General features: G+C 42.9%; 1 protein-coding gene across 1 annotated transcript in view; it reads left to right on the forward strand.

Moving 5' to 3' along the window:
• Positions 1–18935, forward strand: part of AFAP1L2 (actin filament associated protein 1 like 2) — a 122762-nt gene that overhangs the window by 11218 nt on the left and 92609 nt on the right. The gene's annotated exons all lie outside the window — the stretch shown is intronic.

Below are 18935 nucleotides of genomic sequence, written 5' to 3' on the forward strand. Positions count from 1 at the left end.
CCCAAACCCAAATGTCTATACCACAATTAAACAGACCCTTAGTACTAGCCCCTTAGCCTGAGTCAGCTAGCATAGGCCAACCACAGATGTCTAATTGCAATGTAGACATATGGTGGGAGGAGGGTTGGGTGGGGAGTCTTTCTGATCCATTTTCCCCATATTGTAAATCATCCACCCCACTCCCTGTCATCTTCTTGGTCCTGAGAAGGTTTGCTTCCCTCTATGGCTGATTCCTGACCTCCCACTTGGATTAGGAGCTAACCTGAGCGAGCTGAGTCATGGTGGGAGCATAGACCATAGCAGAGAAGCTTGAAGGACCCGAGAGACTGGGGCAGGCAGGGGTATGAGGATTTCTACTTGCTCCTGGGGTGGGGTGGCAAATTGAGAGGCTGTGCAGGTCCAAAGGAGATTGAAGACCCTAGGTTAAATGAGGATGGAGAAGGGAGGAGGGGAAAGAGGTGGACTGGAGACCTACTTCTTAGTGAAGATCACCAAGGATGCTTATCTCTATCCTTGGAGAGCTAAATTGTTAATCTTCTCCCTCCCTCTGAAGGCCCGTGTCATATCTGGAGTCTTCCCAGCAAAGGAGGATGATATGGGAATCTTTTCAGAGCTGTTAGCCATTCAGGGCCTGCTCTGTGAGCGGGCCAGGGAGGAGATGTCTGTGCTGAGCAAATTGGACCAGATTCTTATATACAGTCTTGTCAACCCAAGTGTTCAAAAATCAGGAGTGAGAACCCTCAAAATTATGAGTTTGGCTTAAAAATGAGATTTTTAAAAATCTGGGGTTCTTTTTCTTTGTCTTCTGGTTTCTGAGGCTTTATGTTATACATCAGACATGGTTTCAAACTTTTTTTTCTCTGCAATCATGAAGTTGATAGAAACATTTTTTAATGATGGCTGAGAATCACGTGACTCCAGGAGCTGCGGCTTAAAAGACCAAACATCATGAGATTTGCAATAAACTCATCAGAGCTGGCAACCCTGGCAATGATCTGACTGCATTAGGCCACTCAGGTAGCATAAAGGGGTCAGATACTGGCCTGCTCAGAATTCCACTAGTGGAGATGCTACTGGTTTGTGAAGTCAGCTGCCCTTCCACCTGTCCCATCATGGGGCGTATGCCAGGGAAGGGAATATGGAGGAGGCAGGGCTTTTCTATGCTTTGGTGATGCTCCATGACCTCATAGTGGAACTCAGCTTCAGCTGGGAACCTGTACTGCTGTTTCTGCAGCAGCCGCAGCTCAAAGAGTGGATGACTGCGACTGAAAGGAATTGAAGCTGGATGTCTTCAGAAACAAATGGTAATGCTAATGATTGGCGTTGTTTAGTAAATGTGGTGGGTGGGCCAAAAATCAGTGAGAACAGCTGTTACTAAAGGAAAGGCAAGCATGGGTAATTGCAGCTGGCAAGGAAAGCCTGACTTACTGACTGTTATACTGCAGACTAGAACATGGTGAAAGAGTTTAGCTGTGGAAATATGGACCCCATTGGGTATCAGCAGCTGGGGACATGTTTGAAATCATTCAGGGGAAAGCATGAGAAAATGGCAATTGTTTGGTCTAAAGTTCCAAATATGAAGGGTAACTTTCACTTAAATACTTTTTTCCCACTGACCTATTGCCTTTTTCGTAGGCAAAATTCCATGGAAAGCACATCTGATGTTTTGGTGTATGGCACCATTATTTCCAGACAGAGCTGTTTATAACTGAAGGCAAATATCCTAGTAGTATGGAGTCAGACTGTGACTCCCACATAACATGCATTTTGTGCCATTTGTGATTTTAAGAAAAGCTGATATCTTTTTTTCCTCAAATGGAACAGTCTGCTGTTCATGGGTGCTTTCTCCTCACCCCGTTGTGTTGATGTTTTTGGATAAGCATAGTATGATTCTTATCAATGAAGGGAAATAACTGCAAGTCTTGTTGGCAATTCAGCCTGTGGGTTTCTTATCACAGTTTATAAGGGATTCCAAAATTTCCCCAAAGGTTATAGGGAATCTTTGGTGCTACAAAAGAAGTCAGTGTGAACCCTCAAAATGGAGACGATATAGGGTCAAATTTTCAAAAGCCCTTACGTGATTTAGATGCCTAAGTCTCATTTTCAAGTGACTTAGGCTTCTAAATCACTTAAGGACTTTTGAAAGTTTGATCTATAATATATCAGCAGAAACTGATCCTAGAGAGGAGTCTGATTGGGAAATTCTCCAAGAGGTTTTTCCATTGCCATGGGAACTCCACCTCCCTGAGCTACAGTAACTAGGCTGACTGAAGCATTTTACGTGAAGGGTTAGGTGGGCAGTTTTTCACACCCCTGAGTGCCGTAGTTACATCAGCCTAACTTTTAAGTGTAGATCAGGCCATAGTTAGAAAATGGAGAGCAGACTTTGGCATTGGTGGTAAAATTAGCGTAATGGGGCTCCCATCATTCCGATCCTGCTTTCGCACAGGTAACCAACTCTTTCAGGTGTGCATGGAATGTACAGGTACAGGCTTCTCTGTCCTGATATACATATATCCAAGAACAGATCTCTGAGCTAAATTCACCCCACAAATCTTTTTATTATTGAGTGTGAAAACCATTAAGACTCAGGAGGAAACAGTTGGCTGACAGCCAACGGTTATGCAAACTTATGCCATGTCACTGGTGGATTTAAACTGTATGTTTCTCCACAAACAAGTTTGCAACTTGGAGTTTTCTTGCACGAAGAATTTCATCACATCAGCTGCAGCTCTGCAACATTCCAGCAACTCGTTTGTTTCATTTAGTATTGGACAAACCACTGAACATGGCTGACCCGTCTAGTTGGCTTCCATGCCAGACAACTCAAACTTCCAACATTACAATTCCTATTGTGAATGATATGTGCACTGCATGTACTCAGTGTAAATTATAATCAGAAGCCACTTGGTATCACAGGCAGTTTGTGCATAACAGCATGTGCACAATTTGCAACTGCAACTCATTGCAGCCATAAAATTGTAAATACAAAAATGGAAGCTGCTTTTAAAAACCAGTGACAATATCTGCATAACTATATAAAGAAGACATAGGGTCAGATGTCAATGGAGCTTCACTGATTTATGCTTGCTAAGCATGTGGATATATGTATCCAAATCTTGTTGCAATCTTAACTTTGGAGTCACGACTAATGTCTGCATAATTTCACTTTCCATAGAGCAGATTAAAGAACATTTGCATCTCATAAAAAGGTATAAAGGTCTGTTGCCCAGTAGTTCTACCAACATAGAATCATAGGACTGGAGGTCATGAGAGATCATCTAGTCCAGTCCCTTGCATTGATGGCAGGACTAAGTATTATCTAGACCATTCCTGACAGGTGTTTTGTCTACCTTGCTCTTAAAAATATCCAATGATGGAGATTTCACAACCTCCCTAGGCAATTTATTCCAGTGCTTACCCACCCTGACAGTTAGGAACTTTTTCCTAATGTCCAACGTAAACCTCCCTTGCTGCAATTTAAGCCCCTTGCTTCTTGTCCTATCCTCAGAGGTTAAGAACAATTTTGCTCCATCCTCCTTGTAACAACCTTTTATGTACGTGAAAACTGTTATGTTCCCCCAGACTAAAGAAACCCAATTTTTTTCAAACTTCCCTTATATGTCATGTTTTCTAGACCTTTCATCAGTTTTCTTCCTCTTCTCTAGACTTTCTGCAATTTGTCCATAGCTTTCCTGAGATGTGGCACCCAGAACTGGACACAATACTCCAGCTGAGGCCTAATCAGCACAGAGTAGAGCGGAAGAATTACTTCTTGTATCTTACTTACAAAACTCCTGCTTATATATCCCAGAATGATATTCGCTTTTGTTTGCAACAGCGTTACATTGTTGACTCATTTGGCTTGTGATCTGCTATGACCCCCAGATCCCTTTCCATGTCATTTCTTCCTAGGCAGTCATTTCCCAGTTTGTATGTGTGCAACTTCCTAAGTGGAGTACTTTGCATTTGTCCTTATTGAATTTCATCCTATTTACATTAGGCCAGTTCTTCCGTTTGTCCAGATCATTTTGAATTTTAATCCTATCCTCCAAAGCACTTGCAACCCCTCCCAGCTTGGTATTGTCCGCAAACCTTATAAGTGTACTTTCTGTGCCATTATCTAGATCATTGGTGAAGATATTGAACAGAACCAGAACCAGAGCTGATCCCTGCAGGACCTCACTCATTATGCCCTTCCAGCATGACTGTGAACCACTGATAACTACTCTCTGGGAACGATTTTCCAACCAGTTATATACTCACCTTGTAATAGCTCCACGTAGGTTGCATTTCCCTAGTTTGTTTATGAGAAGGTCATGTGAGACAGTATCAAAAGCCTTACTAAAGTCAAGACATGCACAAATTTCCCCCAGGAATAGAGAGTTACAGAAACCCCTACGACAACCCAGTTCATGTTTCTCTGTCCCCCAGATCCCAGCCAGGGGGCCAGACACCTGCACACCCCCCCCCGCCAAAGCCCAGCCGCAAGGGGCCCCCCAGCCCAGATATCTGCACCCCCTCCCCCCTCCCTCCCATGGGAGTCCCTGGCCCAGATACAGCCTCCCAGAGCCCAGCCCCCTACCCCTTTGCCCAGATACCCACATCCCCTCTCCACTAAAGCCCAGCCATGGGGCCCCCACAGGCCACATGCTGGATCCCAGGCTTGTGTGGAGTTTCCTGCACACGGCTGTCTCCTTCCCGCAGGGTGTGCAGGGAACTGCAGCTGTTGGGAACCATCTAGCTTCCTCCCTCCTCCCCCCAGCAATGTCGTCTATGTGCTAGCTGGGCTCTGCCAAGTCCAGCGGCCCCCAGTGGTGGCCAGCAGCACTGCAGCCAATGTCTGTGGGAGAAAGGAAATTCTGTGCACACAATATTAATTTCTGCAAAATTCTGCTTTGCGCAGAACTCCCCCAGGAGAAATAAATTATAATCAGGACCATTTATTGTAGATAGTCCATTTACATGGCTTTGATAACTAAAACCTTTGAAATGTAAACCTATATTGTTGGAGAACTAGAAGTAAATACTATTTGTATTTATCTGTTTACACCTATATATTGTTAGATATTAACAGTGTAACCAGATTAGCCTGTAGATGCTAAACTTCTGTTCCTGTCTGTTCCTATATTCTATTGCTGCAGAGATCAAAAGGGAATATTTACAGTTAGATGAAACTTTGGATGTAATATCACTGTCTGTATTTCTCTTCGAAGTTTGTAGTAAACTGTCTATGAACTGCTAGAGTGGTTAATTATCTTATGCTAATGCATGCAGCTAGTTACCAGTGTGTGCCTAGGAAACAGGAGGTTTAATTCAAAGCACCAATGAATATTACCTATTCTTTATCCAAGGAATGCCTGCTATGTTATCTTCCATCAAGAGGCTATCGTAGCCTGCCAGAGATCTGCCAGGACTGGATTGCTTGAGGGGAGCTGTGATTTTGGCTTCTGGGTAACTAGGAAGGTGTAGTAGAAGCTGTTTTTTGTTGCTGAATCTAAGTATTAAAAGAAACCACCGGTTTTGGGAATCATCTGCCCCATTCTTTGCACTTTGCCCTGATTGCTCAAACTCAGTGAAGTCCCTCCAGCAACCATGGTCACATACCCTTTATGTCTCTAGCCAGTTCAATCTTGTTTTGTGCCTTGGACTTTCTAATTTTGTCCCTACATACTTGTATTATTTGTTTGTATTCATCCTTTATAATTTGACTTAGTTTTCACTTTTTGTAGGACTCTTTTTTTTGAGTTTCAGATCATTGAAGATCTCCTGGTTAAGCCAGGGTGGTCTCTTGCCTTACATTTCCTATCTTTCCTATGCAGTGGGATAGGTTGCTCTTGTGCCCTTAATAATGTCTGCCAAGTCTCTTGAACTGTTTTCCCCTCCGTTAGACGTGCTTCCCATGGGATCTTACCTACCAACTCCCCAAGTTTTGCTGAAGTCTGCCTTCTTGAAATCCATTATCTTTATTGTGCTGTTTTCCCCTCCTACCATTCCTTAGAGTCACGAACTCTACCATTTCATGATCACGTTTACCCAAGCTGCCTTCTATTTTCAAATTTTCAGCCATGTATTTCTGTTGCTTTTATTGTCATTCTCCTTAAAAACTAGAGGCATTGTTGCCTTAGGGCAAATCCAGTCAGCCGGAGAGGACAGATTACAATGTAACACTCCATAGCTGTTACGGGATAGTTCTGTTGTGGCAGCCAATGAACAATGATAAAGCCATGCATAGAAAGAAGACTATGAAGGAGAATTGGCTTCCAGGGCTTTGGGTAACAGGCAGTAGCACATTGTACCTCTGTAGATTTTACTTTGCTGCTCATAGTTGAGGTAAATCCCAGAAGGGGTGTGTGTGGAATAGACCTTGATTGGCTACATCAGTGCAAAAGCTATATGTGCCTGGTATCCACTAGGATTTCATTTGACATAGCTGTCTCCAATTAAACATACAACTATTTTTTTGCAGTGGAGACCTAGTCTGTGTTGATCATAACTTCTTGCACTTTCCATATATGTAACGCACTTGCTTTCCTAACACCATAACAGGCTGAATTGTGCAACTAAGATTCTCACTCAGCCTCTTGCTTATATGACTGGATATATTTGCACCTCCATTTGAATTCCCCTCCTTTAGTCATTTGGTTCATTCAATTTCATGTGTTGCTTATTTACCTCTCTTGTTTTAAACCCATGGCAGCTTTATTCTCCTGCAGCTGGTAATCTTGTGATTGTTGTTCAGATCAGTTCACTTAATGAAGACACGATAACCCAATGGTGCACCCAGGCATCTTCTACTTGGTGAAGGCCATGCTAGTGGAATACTGTATAGACACTAACTGATTCAGACCCTGTCATAATTGTAATAACCTTTGGGAGCTGGACTTGGAGTCTGTTTGCCTCCATATGGTATAAAGCATTGGATTCTGCAGCCTTGTCTGCACTAATAAAGTTGCACCTGTTTAACAGACTAGATACATTTTTAGATCCATTTAATGTGGTGCAAACCTCTGATATAGATGTGCAACTTGCTGGTCAGCGGGTGTTACAAGTTCCTCCTCTGTGCTTAATCCAAGGAGGACAGATCCCAGTGTCAAAGCCTGGGTCAAGCTAGAGAGACACTCTCTCTCTTTTAGAATTGCAGGACCTGGTTCTCCCTTTCAGCACTGGAGGTCTGTGGGTCAGTGACCAGTATGGGCCAAAATCGTGACCATCATGGAGGTATTTACCCCTGCTTATGTTTATTTAGCTTAAATCGATAATCTATAGATGAAGCTAAACAGATTTAAGCGGGACTTAAACTGGCTTAAGTGTGTCTACATTGGTATTTGCCCAAGATCAATTTAAAAATTGCTCTAGATTTAAAATCTTTAGTTAAACTGTTGTAGTCTAACTAGTATAGACAAGGCGTATTTCTAGAAACGGGAGTGAGAGTTAGGAAAATAAAATAAAATGAAAATTCTACTGCAGAATTGTAAAGTTTGAATTCTCTTACGTGGCCAAGACCAAAAACAGATACTTTATAAACTCAGGAGGTCAAGAACTCCAGCATCCCAGTAACCGAATCATTTCTTTTTAACTCACTAGATATCGCCTACTAAAACTGCCATTGGTCCTTTAGCCTGTCAGTGCCCTTCCAGTGCTCAGTATAACAAGCCTGGGGCATCTCACAAGGATGATGATGATGATTTCTGGGCCAAAAGGTGTCCTGACTGCTAGTCAAGTGCTTTGACTGTATTACAGAGCACTTCCTTTCATGAGTGCAGCTTGTTAGTAGATTCCTGGGTGTTCACATTTGAATTTATGTATTTATTAGGGATTGTGGAATTGAATTGCTGCGGTTATTTAGATAAAGAATGGCTAGCTCAACCTTCCTGCTATACTTTTGATTTAAACAATGCCATTTCCCCAGATTATTTATTTATTGCCAATACCATGTTAGCTTTTATGATTGTTCTTCCAGCTTTGTGCAAGAATACTGCAGGAATTGCATGCTGTGTTGTCAAACAAAAGCACTTGCAGTGTGTTCAGGCACCAGGGAATTCTAATTAATCATCAGAGTGGGACATAAGGATCACTTATAGGATATCTGGTTAGTGTTGTAACTAGTTCTCACAGCTCTATACAGGTGATGAAGTGAAATTGTTATCCACATATTTGGGGCAGGTTTGTTTGTGCAGCCGTTGTCTATGTCCAAAGTCAATTTCAGTATAGAAAACGATACACACCCTGGCTATTATATTCTACTTCAAACAGCATGCTGCGACCTAGTTCAGTTATTTGGACTCTCTTTGTTACTAAGATTTAAATTCTGGAAGGTGTTCTTGGGCTGTATAACATTATCTTTTCAGTACAAAAATCTTAGACCAGGTCTTCAGCCAACCACAAAATCTTTGCAGTTGAATTTCATTCCCATGGTGGACTAAGTTTTTGTTGGAAACTCTCTGTTTTCAGCATATGTTCTTGTTTTTCCCCACAAACATGGCTGTCTCATTGGCCCTAATTTAAAGGAAACACAAAAGGCCAAATTCATTCGTGGTGTCACTCCAGCAAAGTCAATGGATCAGTTTGGTCCAAAGATCTTATGCTGGGTTTACTGAGAGGTTACCAGTTTTACTGAGGTTACCAGTTTTACCAGGTTTACTGAGAGTTTTATTACTATGTTACTTAACTGTGTTTCTTGCCTTTGACAAGTCCCAAAATCAAATTTTAACCTAGCAAAATCTGTTTCTATTACAGAAGTAAGGCAGAGTTGGCAAATCATTAGCAAAATGAAAGCACTAATATTCCAGGGCTTTAGTATAATTAACATGACTAACACTTGTTCTAGAAATAATTAGAACTATTAATAGGCAATAATGAAGCATCTTGCAGCCACATACTCTGTTCTATTATTGCTGGTCGGCATTCCAGTACTACCTAGGGGCCCTGACCAAGACTGAGACCCCATTGTGCCAAGCACTCTGCAAACACGTGGGAACTTACAATGTAAGTAGACAAGACAGACAAAGGGTGGGAGGGAAAACAGGCACAGAGAGATGAAGTAATTGCCCAAGGTGACAGCACACCTCGGTCTCCTGACTCCCAATCTAATGCCCCTCCCTACCCATTAGCATGCTGTTTCCCGGCATCCTAATTATGACCTACTAGGTGTTGTATCACTGCTCAGTTATATCTCACCTTGGCAAGTAAACAGACTCCATTTCGTCCTATGGAATCAACTTCAGATGTGTAGAGGAAAGCAGCCTTTAACATCCAGTTGTGCGGGATGCTGACTTCCATCCCTCTACGTGAGCACACTTCATCTATAGAAAGGCTGCAGCCTGGATTAAGAACTATAATGAACACTCATTAATTAACAAAGGCACTGCCATATTTAGCTCAGAAGTGGTCTAAGTGGAGTTTCCAGGCTGAATGTGCCCCATACACTTCTGCAATTTGGCCTTACTCTCCCTTCACCTTTACTAAGCTCCAAGGAGAAACATTGACCCCTTCTGGGGCAAAATTCGGGTGCCCCTGTCCTAGCCTGAATCATGCTGTAGAATTATTTTCAGAAGCAATTTAGACTAAGAGATTAATTTAAAATCAATAGTGGAAGAAATTACTAGGGAGCTAAATTGTGAGTATTCCTCACTTAATGAGCATGGGAACGATATAATGAATCTGAAGTAAGTACATGTGCATTGCAGAGGAGGTGATGTGGCCATAGTTAGTTGTGATGGGTGGAATCACAGAAACCCCCTTGGGAACTGCCAGCTGATGTGCCAAGACTACTTCTGCTCCTGCTTTCCCTGCCAGCCTGGGAATCCAGCACCCTGTCTTGTTGAGCCAGACACGCCTGTCTGCTCCAACAAAGACCCAGGGTCTGAATTACTTGTCACAAAGCTGCAGACTTAACTGAAACCAGCTTACAGAAGTGTTCTTCTCTTTAACACTCAGATGCCCAACTCCCAATGGGGTCTAAATGCAAATAAATCTGTTTTACTCTGTATAAAGCTTATACAGGGTAAACTCATAAACTGTTCGCCCTCTATAACACTGATAGAGAGAGAGAGAGCTGTTTGCCCCCCTGGGTATTAACGCATACTCTGAGTTAATAAGTAAAACGTGATTTTATTAAATACGAAAAGTAGGATTTAAGTGGTTCGCAGCAGTGACAGACAGAACAAAGTGAATTACCAAGCAAAATAAAATAAAACATGCAAATCTAAGCCTAATACCATGCTATAACAGAGTACACATAAAATCTCACCCTGAAAGATTTTCCATAAGTCTCTCTTTCACAGACTGGATGCCTTCATAGTCTGGGCACAGTCCTTTTCCCCTGGTACAGCCCTTGTTCCAGCTCAGGTGGTAGCTAGGGGATTCCTCATGATGGCTCCTCACTTTGTTCTGTTCCACCCATTTATATATCTTTTGCATAAGACGGGACTCCTTTGTCCCTCTGGGTTCAATGGAAAAGCACTAGGTTAAAGATGGATTCCAGTTCAGGTGACATGATCACATGTCATTGTAAGACATCATTACCCATTTGCTAGCACACACACATACACGAAGACTTACAGGTAAAACAGAGCCATCTGCAGTCAATTGTCCTGGTTAATGGGAGTTATCAAGATTCCAAACCACCATTAATGGCTCACACTTTGTATAATTACAATAGGCCCTCAGAGTTATATTTCATATTTCTAGTTTCAGATACAAGAGTGGTACATTTATACAAATAGGATGGTCACCCTCAGTAGATTATAAGCTTTGTAATGATACCTTACAAGAGACCTTTTGCATGAAGCATATTCCAGTTACATTAGCCTATTTTCATAAAATCATACAGAGTGCAATGTCACATTGGTTATCCAGCCATCCCCTCTTCCTCTGGCCACATCTCCTGGGCCAGTTAAGCCAGCACTGCAAAGGGGCTGTATCCCAATAGAGAACTGAGCTCTACATAAGTGGGGATCTTTTCACCACCTTATGAAAACGCACCCCGCTTAGAAGTGGAAAATGGTGCAGAGCAGTACTGGCAGCTCTTCTGCACAGAAAGTGAACAATATTTTACGCATTTGAAAGTAGAGGGAATTTTAGTTAGGCAAAATATAATTAGCCAGGGAGAATGTAACCGCTATTATCGACGTATATGTAAAAATGCCATATAAATGTTCTTCATCCACCATTTTCTATAAACAGGAAATATCTTTCAATCCCTTTAAAAGTTGGCATCATGGGAGATGCCCAACATGGATGAAGTCCAGTCAGTCTGTGGCCCCATCAGGGACCAGGACCTGCAGCAGAGTCAGTCTCCTAGGAACCCAACAAGTGCAACTGGTTTGCAGCAGGGCTACCTCATAGACTTTAAGGCCAGCAGGGACATCTTGACCACTTTGTCAGACCTCCTGCACATCGCAGACCATAGAATCTCACCCACCCACTCCATAACCTCTGGATGAGTTGCTGAAGTCCTCAAATCATGATTTAAAGACTTCAAACTTCAGAGAATCCACCATTTACTCTAGTTTAAACCAGCAAGTGACCCACACCCCATGCTGCAGAGGAAGGTAAACCCCGCTCCAGGATCTCTGCCAATCTGACCTGGGGAAATTCCTTCCCAACTCCAAATACAGCAATCAGTTGCACCCTGAGAATGTCAGCAAGAGCCAGACTCCTGGAAAAGAACTCTTGGTGGTAAGTCCAGAGCCCTCCCTATCTAGTGCACCATCTCTGTCCATTGGGAATTTTTATTACTAGCAGTCACAGATGGAGCATATGCCATTGTGGGCAGTCCCATTATAGCATCCTCTCCATAAACTTGTCAAGCTCAGTCTTGAAGCCAGTTAGGTTTCCCCACTGCTCACCTTAGAAGGCTGTTCCAGAACTTCACTCCTCTGATGGTTTAGAAACCTTCACTTAATTTCAAGCCTGAGCTTGTTCATGTCCATTCATCCTTGTGTAAACATTGGCGTTTAACATTAATAATTCCTCTCCCTCCCTGGTATTTATCCCTTGACGTATTTATAGAGGGCGATCATATCTTCCTTCCCCTGATTGACTGCACAGTCAGGAAGGGTGGCTGGTTAGTTCTTAAGCCCAGCAGCAGCTCTCTAGCTGGTCAGTGAGTATCATGTCTGCAGATGTGCTTGTGTAACCCACCTAGACTACATAGAGATTAATGCACTCATGCAGTAGAGGCTCATACACTAAGCTTCAGGGATCCCAAGTTCAATCCTGCCTGCCGACAACCAGGGTCTGTTGGTGTTATTTTTGCCCTTGTTCTAGTCCCTGCTCCTGCTTGTTCCAGACCTGGCTCTTGCTCTGCTCTAGCCCTGGTTCCCCTGTGACTCCTTCTTTTCCGGTACTGATCCTCAGGTCTGGCTCTGACCTTGACTCTGGTTAACTCCAGCACTGGCATTTGGCTTCTATCCCTCCAGCACTGAACCTCTGCTCGTTTCTGGACTTTGCCGCCACAGGACCCAGTTCTAAGTGGTAGGCAGCGCTCTCATGTTAACCACTAGACCAGACTGCCCAGGGCCCAGTTTCCAACAGGCCCTCAGTAAGTCATGTCTTGTTTTTCTAAAACAGGAATGAGCAAATCATAATGTGACTCTAGGAAAAGGTATATTTCAAACCCACAAAGCTGTAAGAAGCGATTGTAACACATTAGCTATGGATGTGGATATGACAGATCTATGCTCCCTTTAGCAGTTGGTGCTGGCAGATAGTAGAAACCTGCTCCCTAGAGCTGTGCGGGTCACTCATGTAGCTGAAGCAGTACCAGATTGTGCTTCTGAGGCTCGTGGCCTGGGTTCTAACCATTCTGCTGATACAGTGGATCTGTTCCAGAATCAGGACTAGAAAGCTGTATAATTTCTCACAGAAATGAAAGCTGGAAAAAAACCTTGCAGGTCATCTAGTCCGTTCCTTAAAGTACACTTTTTTGTGTGTTTACTCCAATCCCATTTTAAATATTCCAAGTCATGTGGCTTCTGCCATTTCCCTCTGGAGATTATTCCACTGTCCAATAGATCACTAGTCTTCAAAATGTAATGTGTACTATACCTGGCACAATGGGGCCTCATGTGATGACAGGGGCCTCTAGTTGCTACTGCCAGGGCTGACGCTTTCATTTAGGTGACTTAGAAAGTCGCCTAGGGCGCCAGCATTATGGGGGGGGGGCGGCATTTTGCCGGGGGGGCAGCAGGGGGCTCCGGTGGAGCTGCCGCAGTCATACCTGCGGAGGGTCTACTGGTCCCGCGGCTCCGGTGGACCTGCCGCAGGCATTTCTGCGGAGGGTCTACTGGTCCCACGGCTCCGGTGGACCTGCTGCAGGCATTTCTGCGGATGGTCCGCTGGTCCCGCGGCTCCACCGGAGCCGCAAGACCCTCGCGCGGGGTGGCAAAATGGCCCAGCACCTAGGGTGCCAGAAATCCTGGCACCGGTCCTGGCTACTGCAGTGCTAATAATTACAGTAACTCCTCACTTAAAGTTGTCCTGGTTAATGTTGTTACATTGCTGATCAAGTAGGGAACATGCTCATTTAAAGTTGTGCTCCTTTCTAACGGCGTTTGGCAGCAGCCTGCTTTGTCCACTGTTTGCAGGAAGAGCAGCCCATTGCAGCGAGCTGGTGCGGGCTTGGAACCAGAGTGAACCGGCAGCCCCTCTTTCAGCTCCCCAGCAGGCTAGCAATTGCAGCTGTCCCTTCCCCACTGCCAGGTGCTGCTCCTGCCCTCTACCTTGGAGGTGCTCCCAAGACTCCTGTTTGCTGGGGGGGGCAGGGGGGGAGGGGAGAAGGGGAGGAAAAGGGGGAGGCTAATGTCAGGGTGTCCCCCTCCCCACTGCTCCTGCACCCTGCTTATCCCATCTTCCACAGAGCAGAGGGAGCTTGCAGCAGCTGTGGTCTCAGTAAGCTGATCTAATTTACAAGGCACTGTACTTAAAGGGGAAATGCACACAGTGTGTGTCTCTGTCTGCAATGTCTCTCTTCCCTCCACTCCTACTGCCTTGTCGAGTGAGAGAGTTAATCCTTGAGGGCTCAGCCAATTGCTCGTTCATCATTTAGCAGTAAGGGAAATATCCCACTCTCTGACTCCTCTACCTCAACCAAGCTTCAAAATCATCATCACTGTGTACCAGTATTAAACTGTTTAAAACTCATCCTCTGTGTGTGTGTGTGTGTGTGTGTGTATAGTCTTTTGTCTGGTGAAAAAAAATTCTCTGGACTCTAACACCCTCATTTACATTAATTCTTATGAGGAAATTGGATTTGCTTCATATTGTTTCGCTTAAAGTTGCATTTTTCAGGAACAGAACTACAATGTTAAGTGAGGAGTTACTGCAGAATAAATACAGGCCTTGATTATGGAAAGTGCTGACGTGCATGTTCAATGTTAAGCATGTGAGTAATTCCTTTGGCTTAAATAGGATTGCTTGTGTGTTTAAAGTTATGTGTGTGCCGAACTACTTTCCTGGATTGGAGCCCTAGTAGGGGAAAGCAAATACAATGAAGTCAGGAAAGGAAAGAAGGTATAAGGAAGGAACACAGTGTAGGTAGGATGTTTATGTAGATAGAAAACAGTATGGCAATAGGTGACAGTTAAATACAGTGCATAACTGTGTTTTATGACAGCACGGGTATTTTTTTTTATCTTCCCCTTTGGGCTGCTAGTTAGTGGATAATGTTTTCAGTCTCTGTCTATGTGTCTCAGCTTATTCATCTGTACAATGGGTATATACTATCTCCTTACTTGAAGAGCTGTTGCGAGAATTAATCAACTAAAGTTTGCAAAGTGCTTTGAGATCCTTGGATGAAAGTTTATTTTTTTTTATTACTGTTACTGCATTGTTAATATGTAAATTATAACAAAGGAGAAACTGGAAAATGCTTTCTACTCCCTCCATGAAATATGGCATGCTATAACATGGTGAGGTCTCGTCTACGCTAGAAAGCGTCTCGTGGTATAACTACAATGGTAGAGCTGTACCTGAAAATCCACTAGTGGTGTAGCAGCAAGAAAGTTCTTTTAGCAATAAAGCTTATACCAGTTCACTGAGAAGAATGAACTAGACCAGCAAAAGGATTGTTATTTATTATTATCTTGCTACTATAACAGCATCTACCTAAAAGCTTTTTCCAGCATCACTGACACAGGTGTGCCAGCAAGACTCTTAAGTGTAGTAAAGGCTCTTGAGTGTCTGCAACTCTTACTGAAGTCAGAGGATGTTCAGGGTCCTTAGCATAGGAGTGAGCCTTTGACATTAAACTCCTGTATCCACACAGCAGACCTTTCTGTTGAGAGGAAACTGGAAATACATGGTTAGAAAATTAATCTAACTTTCTATGCCCATAGCTATACCTTTAGAATCTCTTGGTGTCTTTGGACAGTTTCCAGGTCTCATACAATTGATGCATATGAATTATAAATGTCAATCAATGGAAGTATTTAAAAAAGATTGTACCAGAGGAACAATTACTAACTTTTTTTTAGTCTACCTTTTAACAAAATCTGACCTCCAGCTAGAATAATGAGACACATTCTGGGAGTTTTGAGGCTCCATAAAGCAATATTGGTGCTGAGGGGCATTTAAGGCAGCGAGAAACTGATACAATGAAAATTTCTGCAGGCGTATTTTGATCATCTGATATAATGTTTATTTGACAGTGATGATCAGTATAATTAAGTGGTAGGAGAAAATAATGAATAATGAGTCCAGCAGGGAAGGAGGAAATTGTGCTTCTACGGAGCAACTGCAAAAGGGTCCAAACATATGGAAAATTCAATTCTATGGCAAATTAAATCACTCTTATGTAATCAGGATCAATGGAAATGAGCTGAGGTCAGTATTGGACTGGCCTAACACACAGATGGCAAATTGTATGGTAACATCCTCTAAGAAAGACCTGCTAATAGCAAGAGAAAGTTCCATTCAGGCTGGTTTTCCATAATTTTTTTTACCTGGGAAGGGTCTGATCCAAAGCCCATTGAAGTCAGTGGGAGATTTTCCATTGACTTCAATGGGGTTTGGATCCGGTTCTAACAGACAGGTGAAAGACCAAAGAAAGTAGCACTCTGCAGTGAAAAATCCTTGTTATACCAGTCATTTAGGGTGAAATTCACCCCTGTCTAGAGGACTAGTACGAGGCCTGTGCAATGCTGCAATCCCACCTCATCACCCAACATGGGGCTAAAATGGTACCTAAGCTTTGCTGGCCGCTGGAAAGGGATGAATTTCACTCCCAGACCTATCACAATGTGTTAGAAGGGATGGTTCGCCACTCTATGCCTGCAGGAGAGCAAGAAGATGGAGCTGTGAGATAGGAAAATGGTTTTGTTTAGAAGACAGAACTGTGTTTCCTTGGAGAGAGAAGAATGGAGACTCCACGTGGACAGCATGGCACTAACAGGGTGACAATTCAGTATAGAGGTTTGACTAGGAAACTGAGAGTCAGCTCCTGATTTCAGTTCCCAACCCAGCCACTGTCTCGCTGAGACCTTGGACAACCTCAGGCTATTAATAATTTAGGAAATCAACATAATACTTGCCTACCTTGTAGGGGATTTATAAGGTTTAATTAAGTAATATTTGTAAAGATCTTTCAATTCTTTGTGCAAAGCGTTCTATTATATGCCACATTTTCTTTAGTGTTTGTTTATGTCCATAGGTGCTGGAAGGGCATGGGAAGGTGGCCAGGGAAAAGGGAGCATTGCTCAGAGTTCTACAGCATTCTGGTTACACCTTGCTACTGGAATAGCCCTTAAGGCTCTGTTATCGGTCGATGCAACTTAGAGATGATCCCACTTCAAGCCATCTTTGTTCCTTTAACCTTCTGAGCAGCACTGGGTGCCAGCTGGCCTATCCTGAGAATCTGGCCTAGCATCTGTATTACTAATCTGAAAGCCTGTTTCATTTGGCATGAAACAGGCTAACATTTGCCAACTGATTTTTATTTTAAATGAGGTTGAAGGGGTAGAGGGGAGGGGAGGGAAGCAAATGATGATTTTGGAGAGAAGATTGCATTGCAGGTAAATTGAGCAGTCTGTGAGGACTGCCACAATGCTGCACCCGGCTAATTGGCACTTCATTTAGTGATGAATATCAGCCATTCACACTAGCAGGTATTAACTAAATGGGATCATTTGGCAGGAAACAATGATCCCTCTGAGAAAGTCTCCCAAAATGAAATTGGTTCACCAGTCTGAACTGGGTTAGTATATAAGAAAAGATGCCATTGATTCAACAACTAAGGGAAAAATCCCAACTTTTAAACATGATTGGACTCAGCCATCACAGAAAGTGGAATGTGCGTGTGGGTCAGTATTAACAGAGAAATGCCAAAGGCAGAGAGAAGGATGGAATGATCTGACCAAAAGCCATTTCCAAATAAATAAAATAAGAGAAGGAGGTGAATACATGAAGTAAATGCAAACTCCCTCAGGCTGATTCTGCTCTCATGCTGATGCAAATCAGGAATAATTCCACTGAAATCACTGGAGGAATAGCTGTGTAAAGCTGACGTGAGCAGAACATTTTATGTCTTGTTTCCTCAGTATAAAAACATCTGTGAACTAGAAACAAGACGATCTATCACCCATTCAAAGCATATTCTCTGGGGAAGCCAAGCCTGGGAGAAAACTGAACAGGGTAGAGGATGTTCAGGAGCCTTCTTCCAAAATAATGTAAAAGCCAGACACATTGTATTTGCATGGTAAACTCTGGAGGCAGGAACTGTCATTGCATTTTGTGTTTGTACAGTGCCTAGCACAATAGCATCCTGGTTCGTGATTGAGGTATAATAATAAATACAATGACACTAGCATTGTCTCCTGGGGTTAATTAACACGAGTTGCCTGCTGAAATATGGAGCAGAGTTTGGCTTAAAACGCACAATCACGCAATAATTTTAGCTTAGACACCACAGACTTTTCCTTTACATTTAGTGCAATAAATAAGCCTCTTCTGCTTAACTCTAGAGACACTTTCTGTACTGTGGAGAAGCCACTCTTATGCTGGGGCTTCACAGGGGGAAACTCTCAAAACTGCCGCGTCCAATGACAGAGCAAATGCATATCTTTTCTGCATAAGCTCTGTCCAGCCCTGTTGAAAGTTGGCATATGTCTTCTCTGAGAAACAGCTGCTGAGAAATCTGGGAGGAAAAATATTTTCTTCCCAATCTGGATGATCAGAGACCAACCAGCTGGTTGGGGAGCTTGCCAAATCTCAGTACAAATGTGGAAATGTACAGTAACTGGACACAATGGTTGTGGTCCAGGAGAAAAGGGACTTATGATCCCTGTTCAGATTAAAGTGTGGGTGCCTCTTAATATTAGTAAACTGACGAATATCTTTTGGCCAAGATGGAACCATTATTTACTTTGCAATGGATAAACGCCTTCTTCTGTGGAATTTACCATGTCCCTGATTCCACTAATCCTCTTGAATCATGCCTGTCTGAACAGAGCCCAAATGTTGTTAACATCTTCATTTGAAACATCCTCTTCAGACTAACCTAGTTTTGAGACTGTGAGTTTCCTGGTTTGTTGTATAAAGTTGTGAAACAGATTATCCATCACTCCGAGAGCCAAATTCTGGCCCAACTGAAGTCAATAGCAAAGATCCGTTTGTACTCGATGGGACCAGGTCTTGGTCCTAATAGACCAAATCAAATAATTGGAACTGGTTGTGAAATTTCCATTTAAATTTTTTTTCCAAAAGAAAATGCAGTTTCTACACAACTAAATTTCGCATTTTTTTTATTTTTACTTCAGACAAACTGAAACAAAATCGTTTTTGTGTTTGTTTGACCTGACTCCAAATATTTGTTTGTTGAACTGACCAAAAATATTTCATTTCAGGTCAGTCCAACTTTAAACTGAACTTCCCATGATGCAATGCAGTGTCTCCTCTGACTGCGCCATGTGATGGTATCATGGGAATCAGATGCC

Source organism: Chelonoidis abingdonii, chromosome 15 (genome assembly GCF_003597395.2).
Source record: "Chelonoidis abingdonii isolate Lonesome George chromosome 15, CheloAbing_2.0, whole genome shotgun sequence".
NCBI classification, from domain to species: Eukaryota; Metazoa; Chordata; order Testudines; family Testudinidae; genus Chelonoidis; species Chelonoidis abingdonii.